The 13,727-nt window shown below is 44.3% G+C and overlaps 1 protein-coding gene across 2 annotated transcripts in view; it reads left to right on the forward strand.

The window, feature by feature from the left end:
* LOC115076019 (probable histone-lysine N-methyltransferase PRDM7) overlaps positions 1-13,727 on the forward strand; it is a 550,011-nt gene that overhangs the window by 148,186 nt on the left and 388,098 nt on the right. The gene's annotated exons all lie outside the window — the stretch shown is intronic.

Here is a 13,727-nt window from a genome sequence, read left to right on the forward strand (position 1 = left end):
ACACTAACTGCACTAACCACATCCTCTGGCAACAAATTCCAGAGCTTTAATGTGCGTTGAGTGAAAAAGAATTTTCTCCGATTAGTCTTAAATGTGCTACTTGCTAACTTCATGGAATGCCCCCTAGTCCTTCTATTATTCGAAAGTATAAATAACTGCGTCACATCTACTCGTTCAAGACCTCTCATGATCTTATTTTATTTATTTATTTTAATTTTTTCTATACCTGCATTCGTGATAATATCACATCAAGCCGGTTTACAATAAACAATGGGTGATAACCGGAACAGAGAACGAAATAATATGAACTATAAATAATATAGATGCAGTTACAATAAACAAGGAGACGTACAACTACGAGCAAGAAGAAGACAAGATAGAAACTTTAACAAAGTGTATAAACCTGTAGAGTGGAGGAATTTCCAAAAATGGATGTTTGAGATTTACAATGAATTGTTCAGTACAATTATGTAGTTTAACAATAAAGACGAAATCATAAGTAATGAAGATTCTGGATGATTTTAATGCTTAGGGGTAGGATACCAGGATGGTTATAATAATAAAAGATGTTGATTGGAGGTTGAATATCGGATAGAATAGTTTTTAATCTGATTCTGGGAAGGCTTGTTTGAAAAGCCATGTTTTAAGTCTTTTTCTGAATGTCAGTAAGCAGGGTTCCTGTCTAAGTTCCGTTGGTATGGAGTTCCAAAGCGTGGGTCCTGCTGTGGAGAAAGCTCTATCTCTGTAAGTTATGTGGAGGGAAGTTTTGGAAGGCGGTACTTGCAGAGACTCTTTGTAGTACTCTCTTATGGGTCTGGAGGAAGTATGCTTTATGAAAGGGATTTGTAGGTTGAGAGGAGCGATTTGTTGGATGGATTTGTAGATTATGGTGATTGACTTATAAAGAATTCTGAAATGAATTGGCAGCCAGTGTAATTCTTTAAGGATTGGGGAAATGTGCTCTCTTCTCTTTGTATTAGTTAGGATTCTGGCTGCAGTGTTTTGAACCATTTGTAGTGGTTTGGTGTGTGCTGATGGGGTACCTAATAATAAAGAATTGCAATAGTCTAACTTGGAGAAGATTATTGCTTGTAGGATAGTCCTGTAGTCATGGTTGTGGAACAGTGGTCTTATTCTTTTTAGAACATGCAGTTTATGAAAGCAGTCTTTAGTAGTTTGGTTTATGAAAGCTTTTAAATTAAGCCTATTATCGATGATTGCGCCCAAATCTCTTACTTTTGTTGTTTGTAAATTAGTTTGAGGAATTGTGGGTGTGTGGCAGATCTCAGAGGATATGAGAAGGAGTTCCGTTTTTGAGGAATTTAGGATTAAATTCATACTGGAAAGGAGGGAGTTGATTTCTTGTAGACAATAATCCCAAAGCTCGAGGGTTTTTTTAATGGATTCTTTGATTGGTATTACAATTTGGATATCGTCGGCATACAGGTAGTGTTTAAGGTTCAAATTGGTTAAAAGCTGGCAGAGAGGGAGGAGGTAGATGTTAAAGAGGGTAGGTGAGAGGGATGAACCTTGGGGAACTCCTTGAGATGAAGGGTAGCGTTTAGATTCTTTGCTGTGTATTTTTACCTTGAAGCCTCTATTTTTTAAGAATGAGTGGAACCAGGACAGAGCAGAGCCTGTTATGCCGATGTTCAATAGTTGGTTTAGGAGCAAGGAGTGGTTAACAGTATCAAAGGCGGCTGAGAGGTCCAAGAGAATCAAAAGATAGGACTGGCCTTTGTCTAGGCCTAGGATGAGGTAGTCTGTTAAGGAAATTAGGAGAGATTCTGTACTTAACGATTTCCTGAAGCCATATTGTGAAGGGTAGAGAATTTTGTGGTCTTCCAGGTAGTCTGATAATTGAGAGTTAACCAGTTTTTCCATGACTTTAGCAATGAATGGGAGGTTTGAGATAGGGCGAAAATTGGAGGGGTCGTTTGGGTCTAACTTTGGTTTTTTCAAGAGCGGTTTGATTGATGCCATTTTGAGGTCGTCAGGGTAGAGTCCTTTAGATAAAGAGCAGTTGATTATGTCTGCCAGAGCTTTGGATATGGTGTCCGGAATAAGGAGGAGTAATTTGGAAGGGATTTGGTCTAATGGGTGTGTCGATGGTTTCATATTTTTCAGTATTCTATGGATTTCCGAAGTTGTAGTGGGTTCCAATGAATTGAGTGAGATGTTTTTGTTATGGTGTATAAAGGTACTGTGAGGGGAAGAGGTATTGAGCAAATTCTTAGAAAGAAGGTTGGCTATTTTGTTGTTGAAGAAGAGGGCAAGTTCCTCTGCTTTTTCTTGGGCTTTGTTAAATGGAATGTCAGGTATTTGGATTTGAGTTAAGTTGGAGATGTAGGCGAATAGGGCTTTAGCATCAAAGATCATATGACGGATCTTATGAGCATAGAAGTCTCTTTTGATTTTTAGCAAGGAATTTTTGTAGTGGTGGAGAGCAAATTTGTAGGCAGAGAGGGTGGACGCTGAAGGAGATTTGCGCCATTTGCTTTCTTTCCGTCTGAGGGAAAGTTTTAGATTTTGTAGTTCTTCATTAAACCAAGGTTGTTTTTTTGGAAGGTTGTGTTTTAGTTTTTTAGTTGTTAGAGGACAGAGTTTATTAGCTGCAGTTTCTGTGATATTATTCCAAGAATGAAGTGCTGAATTTGGAGAGGAAAGGTCCATGTGGGGTAGTTCTAAAATTAGGTGGTTGTGGAGGTCCTCGGATGCACATATTTTCCTATAGGAGAATTGTTGTTGAGGGGCGAGGGAGCTGTTTTTTTGTGCCAGTGTGATGGTGGTAGAGATTAGAAAGTGGTCCGACCAGGGTACTGGTTCGCAGATCGGTTGAGTTGAATTAGAGATACCAGAATTAGTGAAGATGAGGTCCAATGTGTGACCTGCTTTATGGGTGGGTTCCTTGATAATTTGGTTGAAACCTAAAGCAGATAAGGCGGTAATGAAAGTTTTCCCATTTGTAGATAGAGAGGGATTGTTAACATGTAAATTGAAGTCGCCAAGTATAATTGCTGGAGAATCTAGATTAATGTGGGAGACTATTAATTCCAGAAGAGGAGAGGAATCTGAGTCGAGAAGGACTGGGGGGGCATATATAAGAAGGATTTGAAGATATTTTGATTTGAAAAGGCCTGTTTCCAGTTTGTTAGGAGAGTTGACTGTGTATTGGGTGAAATTCAAATCTTTTTTGGTAGCAAGAAGAATTCCTCCACCTTTTCTTTTCTGTCGGGGAATTGAGAAGAAGTCATATGAATGTGTAGGTAATTGGTTAATTAGTGCAGTGTCTGTCGGTTTGAGCCAAGTTTCTGTTATAGCGCATACGTCTGGATTTGCGTCTAGGAGAAGATCGTTGAGAATGGGGGTTTTCTTAGTGATGGATTGGGCGTTGAATAGAAATAGTGAGCAAAATGTTAGCCCTAGTAATTGTGTAAAGGGGGACGCCAAAATGGGAATGAGGGCTTTATAGGTGTGAGGATGAGAGAATGAGACCTCTATTATATCTATTATATCCCCCCTCAGCTGTCTCTTCTCCAAGCTGTCTCTTCTCCAAGCTGAAAAGCCCTAACCTCTTCAGCCTTTCCTCATAGGGGAGCTGTTCCATCCGCTTTATCATTTTGGTTGCCCTTCTCTGTACCTTCTCCATTGCAACTATATCTTTTTTGAAAGAATTGTACACAGTATTCAAGGTGTGGTCTCACCATGGAGCGATATAGAGGCATTATGACATTTTCCGTTTTATTAACCATTCCCTTCCTAATAATTCCTAACATTCTATTTGCTTTTTTGACTGCTGCAGCACACTGAGCCCATGATTTCAATGTATTATCTACTATGACGCCTAGATCTCTTTCTTGGGTGGTAGCTCCTAATATGGAACCTAACATCGTGTAACTACAGCAAGGGTTATTTTTCCCTATATGCAACACCTTGCACTTGTCCACATTAAATTTCATCTGCCATTTGGATGCCCAATCTTCCAGTCTTGCAAGGTCCTCCTGTAATGTATCACAGTCTGCTTGTGATTTAACTACTCTGAATAATTTTGCATCATCCGCAAATTTGATAACGTCACTCATCGTATTCCTTTCCAGATCATTTATATATATATTGAAAAGCACCGGTCCAAGTACAGATCCCTGAGGCACTCCACTGTTTACCCTTTTCCACTGGGAATATTGACCATTTAGTCCTACTCTCTGTTTCCTGTGTTTTAACCAGTTTGTAATCCACGAAAGGACATTGCCTCCTATCCCATGACTTTTTAGTTTTCGTAGAAGCCTCTCATGAGAGACTTTGTCAAACTCCTTCTGAAAATCCAAATACACTACATCTACCAATTCACCTTTATCCACATGTTTATTAACCCCTTCAAAAAAGTGAGGCAGGTTTGTAAGGCAAGACTTCCCTTGGGTAAATCCGTGTTGACTGTGTTCCATTAAATCATGTCTTTCTATATGCTCTACAATTTTGATCTTGAGGATAGTTTCCACTATTTTTCCCAGCAGTGAAGTTAGGCTCACTGGTCTATAGTTACCCGGATCGCCCCTGGAGCCTTTTTTAAATATTGGGGTTACATTGGCCACCCTCCAGTCTTCAGGTACAATGGATGATTTTAAAGATAGGTTACAAATTTTAACTAATAGGTCAGAAATTTCATTTTTTAGTTCCTTTAGTACTTTAGGATGCATACCATCCGGTCCAGGTGACTTGCTACTCTTTAGTTTGTCAATCTGGCCTACTACATCTTCCAGGTTCACAGTGATTTCGTTCAGTTCGTCTGACTCATCACCCCTGAAAACCATCTCCGGAACTGGTATCTCTCCAACATCCTCATTAGTAAACACAGAAGCAAAGAATTCATTTAGTCTTTCTGCAATGGCCGTATCTTCCCTAAGAGCCCCTTTAACCCCTCGATCATCTAATGGTCCAACCGACTCCCTCACAGGTTTCTTGCTTTGGATATATTTTAAAAAGTTTTTATTATGAGTTTTTGCCTCTATGGCCAACTTCATTTCAAATTCTCTCTTCGCCTATTTTATCAATGTTTTACACTTAACTTGACAATGCTTATGTTTTATCCTATTTTCTTCAGATGGGTCCTTCTTCCAATTTTTGAAGGATGATTTTTTGGCTAAAATAGCCTCTTTCACCTCACCTTTTAACCATGACGGTAATCGTTTTGCCTTCCTTCCACCTTTCTTAATGCGTGGAATACATATGGACTGTGCCTTTAGGATTGTATTTTTAAACAATGTCCAAGCCTGTTGAACACTTTTAACCTTTGCAGCTGCACCTTTCAGTTTTTATCTGACTATTTTCCTCATTTTATCAAAGTTTCCCTTTTGAAAGTTTAGTGTTAGAGCTGCAGATTTACTTATTGTCCCCCTTCCAGTTATTAGTTTAAATTTGATCATGTTATGATCACTGTTGCCAAGTGGCCCCAACACCGTTACTTCTCTCACCAAATCTTGCGTTCCACTAAGAATTAAATCTAAAATAGCTCCCTCTCTTGTTGGTTCCTGAACCAATTGCTCCATGAAGCAATCATTTATTACATCCAGGAACTTTATGTCTCTAGCAAGTCCTGATGTTACATTTACCCAGTCAATATTGGGGTAATTGAAATCTCCCATTATTATTGCACTGCCAAATTAGTTTGCTTCCCTGATTTCTCTTAGCATTTCATCATCTGTCTGACCATTTTGTCCAGGTGGACGATAGTATACTCCTATCACTATACTCTTACCCAACACACATCAACTAGCAGGGAGGCACAGGCTTCTTCCTTCTGTGTCAGAAAGCTGCACAGATATGGGCGGAGCATCTCTTTCACTCGATGTACCTCAGGGCCACCTACTTGCCGGGAGTGGACAATGTACTGGCAGACAAGCTGAGTCGCGTCTTCCAACCGCACGAGTGGTCTCTCAACCCCTCGGTAGCGAACTCCATCTTCCTACAATGGGGATATCCTCAGATAGACCTCTTTGCATCCCCTCAGAACCACTGCTACCTCATTTGCAGCAAGCACTCTCAGCACAGAGATGCATTCTCCCTCTCATGGGCAACCGGTCTGCTTTATGCATTCCCTCCACTTCCTCTTCTCTCGAAGACTCTCGTGAAGTTACGTCAGGACAAGGGAACCCTGACCCTGATAGCACCTCACTGGCCACGCCAAGTGTGGTTTCCCATACTTCAGGATCTCTCCATCCACAGGCACATTCCCTTGGGAAAGGACCCGCTTCTGATCGCTCAAAACAACGGGTGCCTCCGACATCTCAATCTTCAGGCCTCGTCCCTGATGGCATGGATGTTGGAATTTGTTGCCAGAGGATGTGGTTAGTGCAGTTAGTATAGCTGCGTTTAAAAAAGGATTGGATAAGTTCTTGGAGGAGAAGTCTATTACCTGCTATTAAGTTCACTTAGAGAATAGCCACTGCCATTAGCAATGGTAACATGGAATAGACTTAATTATTGGGTACTTGCCAGGTTCTTATGGCCTGGATTGGCCACTGTTGGAAACAGGATGCTGGGCTTGATGGACCCTTGGTCTGACCCAGTATGGCATTTTCTTATGTTCTTATGTTCTTAAGGTTAATCCTTCAGCCACTTAACCTTTCAGATCCAGTTTCCCGTGTCTTGATTGCTTCACGGAAGCCTTCCACGAGAAATCTTACTCGTATAAATGGAAAAGGTTCACATCATGGTGCACTTCTCAGTCCCTTGATCCCTTTTCCTGTCCAATCCCAAAGTTTTTGGACTATCTCTGGCATCTGTCAGAGTTAGGTCCCAAGACATCTTCCATCAGGATGCATGTCAGTGCGGTAGCCACCTTCCATAAAGGTGTCGGGGATGTCTCTGTATCAGTCTCTGTATCAGTACAACGCCTCGTAACACGCTTTTTGAAGGGCTTGCTTCATCTCAAGCCACCTTTACGTCCTCTGGCCCCTTCTTGGGACCTTAACCTGGTTCTCGGTCGGCTCATGAAACCACCATTTGAGCCTCTTCACTCATGTGACTTAAAATTTCTCACATGGAAAGTGATTTTCCTTTTGGCTATCACTTCAGCTCACAGGGGTAGTGAGTTACAGGCCCTAGTTACCTATCCGCATTACACTAAACTCCTGCAGGACCGGGCGGTACTCTGCACTCACCCGAAGTTCTTACCTAAGGTAGTTTCGGAGTTTCACATTAATCAATCCATCATACTACTTCTTTCCCAGGCCCCATTCCAATCCAGGGGAACAGGCTCTGCATACCCTTGACTGCAAATGGGCTCTAGTTTTTTATCTAGACCGTACAGCTGCCCACAGGAAGAGTACTCAGTTATTCGTCTCCTTCTACCCCAACAAATTAGGGCAACCTGTGGGTAAGCAGACTCTCTCCTCCTGGTTGGCGGACTGCATATCTTTTTGCTATCAGCAAGCAGGCACTCCTTTTCAAGACCATGTTAAGGCACACTGTAAGGGCCATGGCGACTTCAGTAGCACATCTACGATCGGTGCCACTTCCTGACATTTGCAGGGCTGCCACCTGGAGTTCTCTCCATACCTTCGCAGCCCACTATTGCTTGGACAAAGACGGAAGACAAGAATCCATCTTCGGCCAGTCTGTCCTGCGTAACTTATTTCCAACTTGAAGTACCTACACCCTTCCGCCTGCCCGGTGGGGTTCAGGATGCCCTCTACCAAAGTCCACCCCAGCTGTTATGCCTGTTGCACGCCAATGAGTACATTTGGTGCATGTACGGACATCCTCAGCTCGGTACTCACCCATATGTGAGGACTACCATCTTGCTTGTCCTGTGAGAAAGCAAATGTTGCTTACCTGTAACAGGTGTTCTCACAGGACAGCAGGATCTTAGTCCTCACGAAACCCGCCCGCCGCCCCGCGGTGTTGGGTTCGTAACGTTTTGTTATTTTATTTTTCGGCACTGCCTGTAGCTTTCAAATAAGACTGTAGGGGGACCCCTGCTCGCTGCAGGGCTAGTGGCATGCTGGGCATGCACAGTAGGGGCCAGTCAAAGTTCTGGAAACTTTGACAGAAGTTTTCCGTGATTGGGCTCCATCCTGATGATGTCACCCATATGTGAGGACTAACATCCTGCTGTCCTGTGAGAACACTTGTTACAGGTAAGCAACATTTGCTATCACTATACTCTTACCCAACACACATGGGATTTCTACCCATATAGATTCTACTGAGCATTTAGTCTCTTGTATGATCTTTATCCTGTTGGACTCTATACCCTCCCGGACCTCCCTATCATTGCGATATAATTTGTATCCTGATATAGCACTGTCCCATTGGTTATCCTCCTTCCACCAAGTCTCTATGATGCCAATTATGTCAATCTCAACATTTGCTGCTATACACTCTAACTCTCCCATCTTACTTCTTAAACTTCTGGCATTGGCATACAGACATTTCAAAGTGTATTTTTTGTTTGTATTAACAACCTGCTTTTCTGTTGTTAGGGATAATTCAGAAATTATTAGCTTTGGTGATTTTTTACATATAGGCACATGGACTATGTTTGCTTTTAATGGAACCTCTCTGTTGGGATGCCCTAATTCTCCTGTTTCATCAGTATCCTTCAAGGATACATTTTTCCGAACCATGCACTGCTTTGTGACTGTTGGCTTTGTTCTAGTTTAAAAGCTGCTCTATCTCCTTTTTGAAAGTTAGTGCCAGTAGCTTGGTTCCACTCTGGTTAAGGTGGAGCCCATCCTTTCGGAAAAGTCTCCCCTTTCCCCAAATGTTTCCCCAGTTCCTTACAAAGCTGAATCCCTCTTCCCTGCACCATCGTCTCACCCACGCATTGAAACTCTGGAGCTCTGGGGACCTGCACGTGGAACAGGAAGCATTTCAGAGAATGCCACCCTGGAGGTTCTGGATTTCAGTTTCCTACCTAAAATCCTAAATCTGGCTTCCAGAACCTCTCTCCCACATTTTCCTATGTCATTGGTGCCCACATGTACCACGACAGCCGGCTCCTCCCCAGCACTGTCTATAATCCTATCTAGGTGACGCGTGAGTTCTGCCACCTTCGCACCAGGCAGGCAAGTTACCAGGCGGTCCTCACGCCCACCAGCCACCCTGCTATCTACATTCTAATCATCGTTACGCACGGTTCTGTCCTTTGCCTCTAAGGTGGTTTCAGCCTTTTACGTCAATCAAACTGTGGAGCTTCAGGGGTTTCCTAACTGGTCCCGAGAGTCTTCTCAGAACAGAGACCTTCATCTTTTGGATATGTGGCGCGCCTTATTGCGTTATCCGGAGGTTACCAATGACTTCAGACGTTCTGTTCATTTTTGGTTCTCTTTGGTGGCCCAAAGAAGGGGGACAAAGCGTCAAAGGCGACCATATCTCGGTGAATTAAGGAAGCCATTTACGTGGCATGCATAGCCCGAGGGTGTCAGGTGCCTTTGGGTCTCAGAGCTCATTCCACTGGTGCTCAGGCTACCTCCTGGGCAGAGTGTCAGCTACTGTCGCCTCAGGAGATCTGTAGGGCGGCAGTGTGATCGTCTTTTCACACTTTTACGAAAATTACCGATTGGACGTTAAGGCTTCTGATGAACTGTCCTTCGGGGACAGTGTGCTTTGTGTGGGTCTTTCGGGTTCCCGCCCAATGTAGGGTGGCTTGGGTACATCCCACTTTTCTGGACTGATCTGGGTATGTTCAGGAAATGAAAATTGGTTCTTACCTGCTAATTTTCATTCCTGTAATACCTCAAATCAGTCCAGAAGCCCACCCCTTTCTTCAGATACCGAAAAACTGTCTTGGTCAGAACCTGCTTAAGAATTTATTGTTGAAGTTCCTTTCTTGCAGACATGATTCATGGAGCAGTTTTTAGCAGTTGTTCGGTCTGGTTTTTGCCAGCGGTGAAGTGGTAGTCCGGAAATTTGGTTGGGTGCTATCCTTCATTATTTAGTTCTGTTAGCATGGGCTTGGGTATAGGTCAATACTGAGTGACTGCAGGTGGCACTCTCGTTATGTAGCAGTGTCCAAAGTTCTAATTGTTCTCTGACTCCACCTGCTGGTAGGGATACACAACCTACTTTTCTGGACTGATCTGTGGTATTACAGGAACGAAAATTAGCAGGTAAGAACCAATTTTCATTTTTTGGTAGCTTTTTGTTTATATTGTCATGACAATACAGTCCACAGGGAAAATAGAGACCATACATAGCTAAAACTATATTCATTACCTATCCCTAATAATATTCAAATATACATTCCAAAAATGATATACAAAAAATGCTGTATAATTAGCAATAGAACAAACTTATAGATTACTAACCATAACATTTCACAGGCATATAGCAATTCATATACAGTACCTTGATAACATACCATATTCCCAACCTCTGCAGAATATTAGTGCAATAACGATCTAGAGAAACCATTAGCGGCAAAATAAATCAGTATAGGAAGACAATAAAACTGATAGCTTCTCACATTTTTCCACCAGTCTGGACTATGGATTTTGCTCGAGCCAAAATCACACATCTGACGCAAACAAGAGATCGAGTTATCTCACAGGACAAGCAGGATGGTAGTCCTCACATATGGGTGACATCACAGGATGGAGCCCAATCACGGAACACTTTTGTCAAAGTTTCCAGAACTTTGACTGGCCCCTACTGGGCATGCCCAGCATGGCACTAACCCTGCAGCCAGCAGGGGTCCCCCTTCAGTCTTTTTTCCACGCTGCAGTAGCCTCGCGGTTTAGGAGCTCTGTGGAGATTCCTGACAGGAATTTTCCTCACGGAATTAACTAACGTTAAATTGCCCCACAGGGGTCCCTCCTCTAACTTCTCTCTAGTGGCGGTACTCCGGTAAGTTTTTTGACAGTTTTCCGTCAATTACCGTCGAGTTTGGCCCTAGCAGCCTACTGGCCGTCGTCCGTCCCGCGGCTCAATTTTTTTCTATGGCAATGGCGTCGGGGTTCTGCCGGTGCCTGGACTGTACTCGCACCATGTCTATCACAGACCCTCATGGTGTCTGTGTAATGTGTTTAGGCTGGGAGCATGATGTCCTGACTTGCACCAAATGTACCCTCATTGACACCCAAAGATCGCAAGACAAGGATGGAGAAGATGGGACTCCTCTTCCGTGCTCACATCCAGATGCCGTCCATCGCATCGACATCATTGGAACCGGCACCGTCGACGTCGCACCAGCGTCGAACATCGTCCGGTGACCGTCCACCATCGACGTCTTTACGGCCATCGGCGCCCGTTACTCCCCCTCAGGATCGAGGGGATCATAGGGAGAAACATCGCCATCGGCATCGTAAGACTCGGACCGTCGAGGGAGCAAAATCATCAACCTCGCCACCATCCGAGCCATCATCAAAGAAACCCCGTCCAGGCATGGCACCGATCATTCCTGCGACCGGGTCATCGAGGCCACCCTCACCTGATCGGGGTTTGGGAGTCGCGATTCCACCTGTAAAGGTGGTCCCTCCGACTGTGCCTCCGCCTCCCTTCACCGAGCTGGGGCTGCTTGCTCCAGGTCTCCGGGAAGAACTGGACCGGCTGGTCCAGGAGGCCATCGACAAGGCGATGCAATGACTCCAGGTCCCTTCGGCACCGACACCGGCACCGATTGTGGAACCGGTCATTGACCTGATTCCAGCAGCGCTGGCACCGCTGCTATCCCGGATGGAGGCGCTCATAACCGCCCTTACACCGGTGGATCCCGGGTCTCCGATGGCTCCGGTACGCTCCCCGTTGACAGCTTCATCGGGAGGAGAAACGCTGTTCCGCATCCCTCCTTCGGGAGTTTTGCCTCAGTCATCGATGCCAATTCGTCCCTCGCCACCGATTCATTCGTGGGGGCGACACGTACATCGGCACCATCAATGCCTTTGATACCGGCACCGATGCCCTCCAGGCCATCCACGGTGCCCCCGGCAATTCCTTCAATTTTCTCAGAGCCTCGGCCGGGGCCTTCGGGTATCCAACCCCCTTCTCGTCCTACAGGATAGTCTGCTGATCCTTATGACACCTGGGGTGATGATACTTCTTCAGACACCGATGACTTACCTTCACCTCCCTCTCCTACTGAAAGTAGAAAGCGTTCTCCTCCAGAGGACCTTTCTTTCATTAATTTTGTGTAGGAAATGTCTGAGTTGGTCCCTTTTCAGCTTCAGATGGAGCAGGATGATAGGCACCACACTTCTCTGTAAACAAAATTCTCTAAATTTTTCATGCATAATATTCATTAAAGAGAGGTTGGCCCCTTGCCCCCTCTTCTGTATATAGTATTTATTCTATTTTTACTTCACTTTATATATTTATTGCTCCGTTCACCCCCTCTTTATTTTCCTACTCCAAGTTAAGGCTTCCTTGTTATAATGTAACTGTATGCTCCGTATCTCTTGTTGATTGGTTAATTGTATATTCTGCTTAGTTCATTGTAAACCGAATTGATTTGATTTGTATCAAGAAAGTCGGTATATAAAAGCCTTAATAAATAAATAAAAAAATAAATGATGGAGTTGCTCCAGTTCCTGGATGCCCCTAAAGTGATCACTTCTATTCCCATTCATCAAGTTCTTCTTGACCTCCTCAAAAAGAACTGGGAAAACCCTGGATCCATTGCTCCAGTCCATAGAAAAGCTGACACTACCTATTTAGTGCAGTCAGCCCCCGGCTTTCAAAAATCTCAGCTTGACCACCACTCATTTGTGGTAGAATCGGCTCAAAAGCCTCACTCAAAAGCCTCACTCATCTATCCCTCCTGTTAAGGAGGGATTGGTCGACAAGTGTTCGAAGGGGCCATGCTCATCTCCAGAATTGCTGCTTACCAGCTGTATATGACCCAATACAATAAGGTCATCTTCAAACAGATACAGGACTTCTCTGAAACCCTGCCTGAACAATTCCAAGACCAGCTTCAAATCCTTGTCAACAAGGGGTTTGAGGCAGGAAAGCATGAGATAGAACAGCTTACGATATCTTCGACACCTCTACTAGAGTGTCTGCAGTGGCCATTTCGGCAAGACGATGGGCCTGGCTCAAATCTTCTGACCTTGCCCAGAAGTACAAGACCGGCTATCTGACCTACCATGTGTAGGAGACAATCTGTTCGGTGAGCAGATCCAGCAAATGGTGGCTGAATTAAAGGACCATCATGAGACCCTTAAACAGCTCTCATCGATACCTTCCGACTTCCCCTCAAGACAGCCCTTCAGGAAGGACTCTAAGAAGTAATTCTTCCATCTAAGAAAGTATTATCCTCCTCCAGCAAGGTCCCGAACTACGAGGCCTTATCAAAAGCCTCAGCCTCGCCAGGCCCGAAAGCAAAAGCCACAAGCAGCTCCCCAGCCGGGGCCTGCTTCAGGTTTTTGACTTTCACTTGGAGAGCAGCAGCCTGATTCCTCTGCCAAGCATACCAGTGGGAGGTCGATTGTGCCACTTTCACAACATGTGGCAATCAATCACAACCGACCAATGGGTGCTTGCAATCATTGCTCAGGGTTACCACCTAAACTTTCTTGCTCTTCCACCGGACTCACCACCTCTGCAGGCATGGAGAGTATCCGACCACTCTGTCCTTCTGGAGCAGGAGGTTTCCCTTCTTCTCCAGTTAAGAGCAATAGAACCCGTTCCACTCTCGCAGCAAGGCCTAGGGTTCTATTCCCGATACTTTTTGATCCCCAAAAAATCCTGGGGACTTCGTCCAATTCTGGACCTACGTGCTCTCAACAAGT

Source organism: Rhinatrema bivittatum, chromosome 14, assembly GCF_901001135.1.
Source record: "Rhinatrema bivittatum chromosome 14, aRhiBiv1.1, whole genome shotgun sequence".
NCBI lineage: Eukaryota > Metazoa > Chordata > Amphibia > Gymnophiona > Rhinatrematidae > Rhinatrema > Rhinatrema bivittatum.